The sequence below is a fragment of the Lemur catta genome, chromosome 13 (genome assembly GCF_020740605.2).
Source record: "Lemur catta isolate mLemCat1 chromosome 13, mLemCat1.pri, whole genome shotgun sequence".
In the NCBI taxonomy this organism is placed as follows: Eukaryota; Metazoa; Chordata; class Mammalia; order Primates; family Lemuridae; genus Lemur; species Lemur catta.
In genome coordinates, this window is record NC_059140.1 from 81329739 (window position 1) to 81337751 (window position 8013).

Consider the following 8013-nt stretch of genomic DNA (forward strand, 5'->3'; position numbering starts at 1 on the left):
CCACACCCCCGGCCCTGCCGTTCCACTCCCCCCTCCGCCGGCCCTGGGCTCCCGGCCGCATCCCCTCCCCGCTGATCCCCCGCCCCAACCCGCCGGGTCCGCCGGGGTCAGGAGCCCGAGTTTCGGGGCCCACCGCTCCGGCCTCCGCTCGGCCCCTGGGGCAGGGGGCTCTACGGGCCCGGGACAGCGCGAGATACTGGGGCGGGGCCGCCTGCCCTCGCCCGGGCCTGGGCGCACAGGCCGCTGCAGCGGCTCCCCACGACTCTGCCCGAGGAGAGGCGCGGCCTCGATGCCCCAACGCCCTCCCTGTCCAGTTGTTTGAAGCCCCCCGCGAGGGCCGAGACCGGGGAGGGGCTGGAACGGGGCCCAGTGGGCAGTCGGGGCCGCGGGTGAAGTGGGACCCTCGGGCGCTCTGAGGGCGGTGGAGGCACTTCCAGCCTCGCCGCGCCCCCGTGGGGAATAGTCCCCCCCACCTCCCGTCATGGCTGCAGCAGGAGGAGACAACGTCCTCCATTTTGTCGGAACTGCTGTGGGAACTTGGGACCCATTCAAAACCAAACCCCGTGGGGCCAGGAGACTCGTCCCCGAGAAGCCCCGACTGGGCTCTGCCATTCGGCCGAGGGAACGGCCCCAGCTTCCGGCGTCTGCGTCCGCCGGGCCGCGGGGGACAGGCGCGACGGTGGGGAGCCCCAGACGCCGCTCCCCGCCTCCACAACCAAGATGGAGGGAGCTGCGGGCTCCCCCGGAGCTGGGCTCCCGCCCGTTGGAGGGACCGGGGCGCCCCGCGGCGCCGCCGTCCTTCCCGTTCGCAGCCCCGGGCGCTTGCCCTGCCCCAGCCTCCCCCGGCCTCTCCACCGCCCGCCACGGGCTCCTGGTCCTCAACGGTTGATGGAGGCTCCGCTCTACAGCCCGCTCCATCGCTTCGCCCACCCGGGGCGGCCCCCGCGGGGAGAGGCCCCGCGCCCGGGAGCCGAGCCAGGTGCGGACGGCGCCCTGCGCCCCGGGGAGGGCGCGCCCCAGGCCGCCTCCTCGAGGGCCTCGTCTTTTGTTCCTAGTCTACACCTACGTCTTCGGCGGACGTCATGGTGCTGAACGATTTCCAAGACTCCACGTAAAGATGAAGCGATGCCTCTTTCGTCTCGCCCTGGCGGCTGTCAGTGGGATTACAACGGATGGTGTTGGGTTATTTTCCCACCCAAATGGATGGGTGACTTAGACGTCTCAATTTCACGATTATCTGACACCACTGCCTATTAATAAATAGACATGTGATGTTACAGTTTAAAGTTCAACACAATGGTGAACATGAAGTTTTTTAATGAAGCTAATCATTCACGAAGGACTCCGTAAAGACTGATGTGTACATTGTAATAGATGCCACTTACAGAGGATAATCTAGTAGAAATTGAGATTCATTCACTCATTATCAATAAAAATTAAATCAAATAGACTTTCCACCTGGGACTAAATGTTTAAATATACTTCTGTCTTTTTTTTTAATACAAAAACGTTCACAACATGTATTTGCTCCAGCCTTTGAAAAAAATACCACTTATTTTCCAGGAAACTTTTTATTTCATAATTGTTAACATTTTTCTTTTTTCAGTAGACTAAAATATCTTCGTAAGATTTTATATTACACCGTACTGTTTAATATCAACATGTTTGATGTCACTATCACAACAGAAACATCCTCTGTTACCAAATTGTAGTAATTCAGTGAAAATTTACACCATCCCTTTTCTGCTACCATGTCTTATTGCAATAGCTTATTGTGCTTATATTTAGAAGAGCTGAGTAAAGGTACTTTCAAATAAGCTCCGTCTTAAACTGAAATGATAGATTGGGTTGCCACATGCTATTCAATTGGAGGAAGCTCTATGCTGCTACTGATTCCCTGGCATGATTATCGTTTTATAATTAATTCACTACAATAATAATCACAATAGTATTTATTATTCACAAAAAAGTTTCTGTCATAATTTCTATAAAAATTATACTTAATTTTACATAGAAGTACTTTTAAAAATAAATATATGAATGTTCATGACACCATTAGTAATAATTTCCAACAACCCAAAATGTCCATCAACTGATGAATGGTTAAACAAAATGTGGTATATCCATACAGTGGAATATTATTCACCTGTGAAGAGCAATAAAGTTATTTTTTGTTTTTAGAAGGATATCTGACTGTTCTGTCCAGGCTTGTCTCAAACTCATGGCCTCAAGCCATCCTCCAGCTTCAGCCTTGTGAGTAGCTAGGATTTCACGCTGGAGCTACTGCACCCAGCTAGGAATGAAGTTCTGATACATGCTACAACATTGACAAACGTTGAAGATATTATGCTAAGTGAGTTAAACCAGACATAAAAGACCACATGATATATAATTCCATTTATGTGAAATGTCCAGAATACGCATATCTGTAGAGACAGAAAGTAGATTAGTTGTTGCCCAGGGCTGGGAAGGTGGACTGTAGGGAATGACTGTAAAAGTTATGGGTTTTTTTTAAATGTAGTTATGAAAATGATCTAAATTTATTGAAGTGATGATTACACAACTCTGAATGTACTAAAAACTTTTGAATTATATACCTTAAATGGATGACTTGTATATACGTGAATTATATCTCAATAAATCTACAACTAAAATTGTGTGTGTATGTGTAGTTATTCTATACCAATAGCAAAAACATACTAAACATTGCTGAGAGGCAACATGAAACCTCTCAGCCTTGAGTAGAAGGCTTGTATTTCAAATATTTGTTTGGCCACTGAAAACCTCAGAAAGTTACCTTCTCTCTCAGCTTTGGTTTCTTCATTTGTAAAATGAAGTAATATAGAGTTATTGTAAGGACCAAATGACTTCTGTGAAAGTAATATAAAAATGTTAGATATAATTGCATTTTGAAAACCAAGAGCTCATTATTAATTTAGATGTACTATAACAGTATTTCTGAGCACAGCTTAGGAGCTAGACTGCGCCAGTCCTAATTCTGGCATTACTAACAACTAGCTAGGTTATGGTAGGTATGTGTTAACTTCTCTAAGCCTCAGATTCATCATGTGTAAAACGTAGATAATAATTCCTTTCTCATAGAGTTTGGGGGGGATTACATGAGCATACACACATAAAACTTGTACCTCACTTGGTAGCTCAATAAGCTTTTGTTGTTTTATTCATAACTGACTCAATGGAATATTAGAAAAATTTTTTATAATATTTTGTGAGGACCATATTGATATCTCTACTACCAATAGTGTCCTAGTGCATAATCCAACTAGCAACAATACGAATTGCAATAATCAGATTAAACTGAGTAGTCTAGGAAGAAATGTACTTCAGATCAAAGTGGAGTTTTGTTTGTTTTTTGAAAGGACCTTAGTATAATCAGTCTCATCTTCCCAATATGAATACTAGGAGACCAAAAGTTCAGATCAAAGAATTGTTTGGGGCTGAAGATTGGACAGCTATTGTAGACTAGCATTTTAACTTTTACCATTGAAAAGGGAAAAAAGCAATATTTTAGTAATTGAAATACTGAGGAAAATTTTCTATGGGAGAAGGAACAGAAACCAAAACAAGCTTCGCATGGATGATTACTATATAAAAATAGTACACCTGAGTAGGGTGCTACTCATAGAATTAAAAAAATAAAAATCTTAAAACAAAACTTAGTTTTAGCATGTTTAACATTTATTAATTTGTTTACACTGAACAATGTTTGGTATTATAGTAATCAAAAATCATAATTTTGTTTGACCATTGTGGAGAAAGTGTGAAGTTCTGATAAAATATGGGTCAATTATGCAATTTTATTTAACAAACTACTTGTATAATACTTATCAGGTGCCATGAATTATTCTGTGTTCATTGTGAGTAATAACTCATTACCCTCTCAACATATCATCTTCAATAATTTAAAGCACAACAATAAATAATACATTCTACAGCAGTGGCTTATAAACTTTTTTTGACCACAACAACTAGTACACTATACATTGTACATCAAGACCCAGTACAGGCCGGGCATGGTGGCTCATGCCTGTAATACTAGCACTCTGGGAGGCCCAGGCGGGAGGATCACTCAAGGTCAGGAGTTCGAGACCAGCCTGAGCAAGAGGGAGACCCCGTCTCTACTAAAAATAGAAAGAAATTATCTGGCCAACTAAAAATATATATAGAAGAAATTAGCCAGTCATGGTGGCACATGCCTGTAGTCCCAGCTACTCGGGAGGCTGAGGCAGGAGGATCGCTTAAGCCCAGGAGTTTGAGGTTGCTGTGAGCTAGGCTGATGCCATGGCACTCTAGCCCGGGCAACAGAGTGAGATTCTGTCTCAAAAAAAAAAAAAGACCCAGTACAAATCCCCCAGGTACATAACTATTTAATTGAAACACAACATTCATATAAGAATTATTTCCTTCACTACCTTAGATGCATTTGAATATTATTTATTCTATTCTATTTAAATCTAGTCTATCTAGTTTTATTCCTTCTTTTAAAAAAAAATGGTGGTTGCAGCCCACCAAATTGATTTCATGGCTTACAAATTGTGGTTTGAAAAACACTAGAGAAAGCAAATCATGGACAAGTTTAAGTCCTAAATCAGAAGAGAAAACACAAAAATGATCATGGGAACTGAGAGTGATCTGAAATGAACTATAGGTTGAAAATGTTAAAAATAGAGATTTAAGTTGCCGTTCTTCCCAAATACATGAAATATTTATTCCTTCCAAGCAACATGTTTTACACTTTAGCAAACTGTAAAGCAGCTGATTAGCAGTGCCTCTGGGGAAGCAACGTGATGACTGGAAAAGTATGCAGAGTTGACGTTGATGCTGATTCTACCACTCCTTAGCTATGTGACTGTCTAAGTCCATTTTGTGCTGCTATAATAATACCTGAGACTGAGTAATTTATAAACAAGAAAAATTTATTGGCTCACAATTCTGGAGGCTGGGAAGTCCCATATCAATGTGTTGGCATCTGGAAAGAACCTTTTTGCTGCATCATAACATTGTGGACGGCATCACATGGCTGAAGGACTGAGAGGACAAGACAGAGCAGGAGGGGACGATCTATTCCTGCGATAAGGAGCCCACTCCCAGGATATCAGCATTAATCCATTTGTGAGGCAGAGCCCTCTGACCTAAACATCTCTTGAAGGTCTCACCTACTAATACTATCAGATCAATTACATTTCAGCATAAGTTTTTCTGGGGACATTCAAATCAATGACCCTAGACCTTTTTGAGCTTTTCAGTTTCTTCTTCAATACAATGAGGAAATTGTACATTCTATGCCCTTGAAGAAAAATCTTCTTTATTCTCCTTTTACTCTTCTCATCCTTTGGGATCCCAATGCCTCTAACCAAGCCTTTCTCATTTTTCCAATTTATTATGAATATTCCCTCCCTCTGAGTTCCTGTGTCTTTATTATTGAGTAATAAAATTATTTGCCACTCTATACTTCACTACTCCTTAGTTCACACTGAAATATGAGTCCCATCATGTTGCTCATTTTTGTTTTATTGAATTCATTTATTTTAATTACCAAAAAAAATTGAATATATTTATTGTGTACAACATGACTTTTTTTTTTTGAGACAGAGTCTCGCTTTGTTGCCCGGGCTAGAGTGAGTGCCGTGGCATCAGCCTAGCTCACAGCAACCTCAAACTCCTGGGCTTAAGCGATCCTACTGCCTCAGCCTCCCGAGTAGCTGGGACTACAGGCATGCGCCACCATGCCCGGCTAATTTTTTCTCTATATATTTTTAGTTGTCCAGATAATTTCTTTCTATTTTTAGTAGAGACAGGGTCTCACTCTTGCTCAGGCTGGTCTCGAACTCCTGACCTCGAGCGATCCACTCGCCTCGGCCTCCCAGAGTGCTAGGATTACAGGCGTGAGCCACCACGCCCGGCCACAACATGACATTTTGAAATATGTATACATCATGCAATGGCTACATCAAACTAAATAACATGCATAACTTCACATACTTATTATTTTGTGGTGAGAACACTTAAAATCTACTCTTTTAGCAATTTTGAAGAACACAATAGACTGTTATTAACCATAGTCACCACGTTGTACAATAGATTTCTGGCACTTATTTCTCCTATCTAACTGAAATTTTGTATCCTTTGATCAACATCTCCCTAATCCGTCTACCCCCACCCACCAGCCCAGCCCCTGGTAACCACAATTCTACTGTATGCTTCTATGAGTTCAACTTTTTTTAGATTCTTCATGTGAGATCATGTGCTATTTGTCTTTCTATGCCTGGCTTATTTCACTTAATATAATGTCCTCCAGGTTCATCCATATCGTCACAAATGACAGGATTTCCTTCTTTTTAAAGGCTGAATAGCATTCCATTGTGTGTATATACCACATTTTCTTTATCCATTTATCTGTTGATGGACACTTAGGTTGATTCTATTGTGAATAGTGCTACAATGAACATGAGAGTACAGATATTTCTTCGAGGTACTTATTTCATTTCCTTTGAGTATAAACTCAGTAGTGGGATTACTGGATCATAAAGTAGTCTAATTTTTTTTTCTTGAGAAACCGCCATACTCTTTCCCATAATGACTGTACTAATTTATATTCCCAACAACAGTGAGCAAGGGATCCTTTTTCTCCACATCCTTGCTGACATCCTTGCCATTCCAACATGTGTGAGGTGATTAATTTGCATCCCCTTGATTATTAGTGATGTTGAGCATTTTTTCATGTACCTGCTGGCCATTTCTGACTTCTTTTGAGAAACGTTTATTCAGGCATTTTTAAATTGGGTTATTTGTTTTCTTGCCATTTAGTTATTTGAATTCCTAATATATTTTGGATATTAACCCCTTCTCAGATGTGTGGTCTGCAAACATTTTTTCCCATTCTGTAGATTGTCTCTTCACTCTGTTGGTTATTTCATTTCCTGTGCAAAAGCTTTTTAGTTTGACATAATCCCATTTATCTATTTTCACTTTTGTTTGCTGTGCTTTCATGTTCTTCGTTTTATCTCCCAGAAGCATAGCCCACCCACGTACCATCTAAGCTTTAGAGGTACCCATCAGAGGACAGAAGCAAATTTTAAACAAGAAGGTCATATTAGATTATTTCAGAAATACTTTTCAACAATAAAATTCTATGAGCTTATAAAATAATAAGCTGAAAATAATTATTTTAAGGCTTAAATTTTGCCCACTTAAGTGTTCCTTGTATTGTCTACCAGTATTTATTGAGTTTCTGTGCTGGGTAGCTATTCTCCAGTCTCTAAGACACTAAACTTAAAATTAAGCACATCTAAAAGTTTTGAATCACAGCATACTTATATTTTTAAACACTTTTTCCTACCTTCAAAGTTAATAAATACACATTTAGTGATTTTTTTCTTTTGTTTTCTAAAATATGAAACACTTCACAAATTTGCACATCATCTTTACACAGGGCCCAGGCTAATCTTCTCTGTATCTTTCACAATTTTAGTACATGGGCTGCCAAAGCAAGCACTCAGTAATTTTTTAAAAAAACAAAAAACAACCCGCGAAAACCTTAAAAGTACAGAGAAAAAAATGACCAATAACTCTTACATCTGAGGATAATCATTGTTAACACTTTTTATTTATTTATTTATTTATTTATTTTTAGAGAAAGTGTCTTGCTATGTTGCCCAGGCTTGTCCCATCTCCTGGGCTCAAGAGATCCTCCCACCTTGTACTCACAAAGTGCTGGGAGTATAGGCATGAGCCACTGTGCCTGATCCATTTTAAATAGACTTTATTTTTAAGAACAGTTTTAGGTTCATAGCAAGATTAAGAGAAAATACAGGGTTTCCATGTAACCCATGCCACTACACATGCATAGCCTTCCCTACTACCTACGTCCCCCACCAGAGTGGTACATTTGTTACAACTGATGGCCCTATATTGACACATCAGTTCATACTTTATATTATATTTTACTCTTTGCCATGCAAAGGGGCTCATGCCTATAATCCTAGCGCTCTG

At 41.0% G+C, this 8013-nt stretch overlaps 1 non-coding gene across 1 annotated transcript; it reads right to left on the minus strand.

Annotated features, from left to right (window-relative positions):
• Positions 1 to 7408: 7408 nt before the first annotated feature.
• Positions 7409 to 7516, minus strand: LOC123649544. Its single transcript, XR_006739051.1, has one exon. It is a non-coding gene; the product is annotated as a U6 spliceosomal RNA (small nuclear RNA).
• Positions 7517 to 8013: the final 497 nt, after the last annotated feature.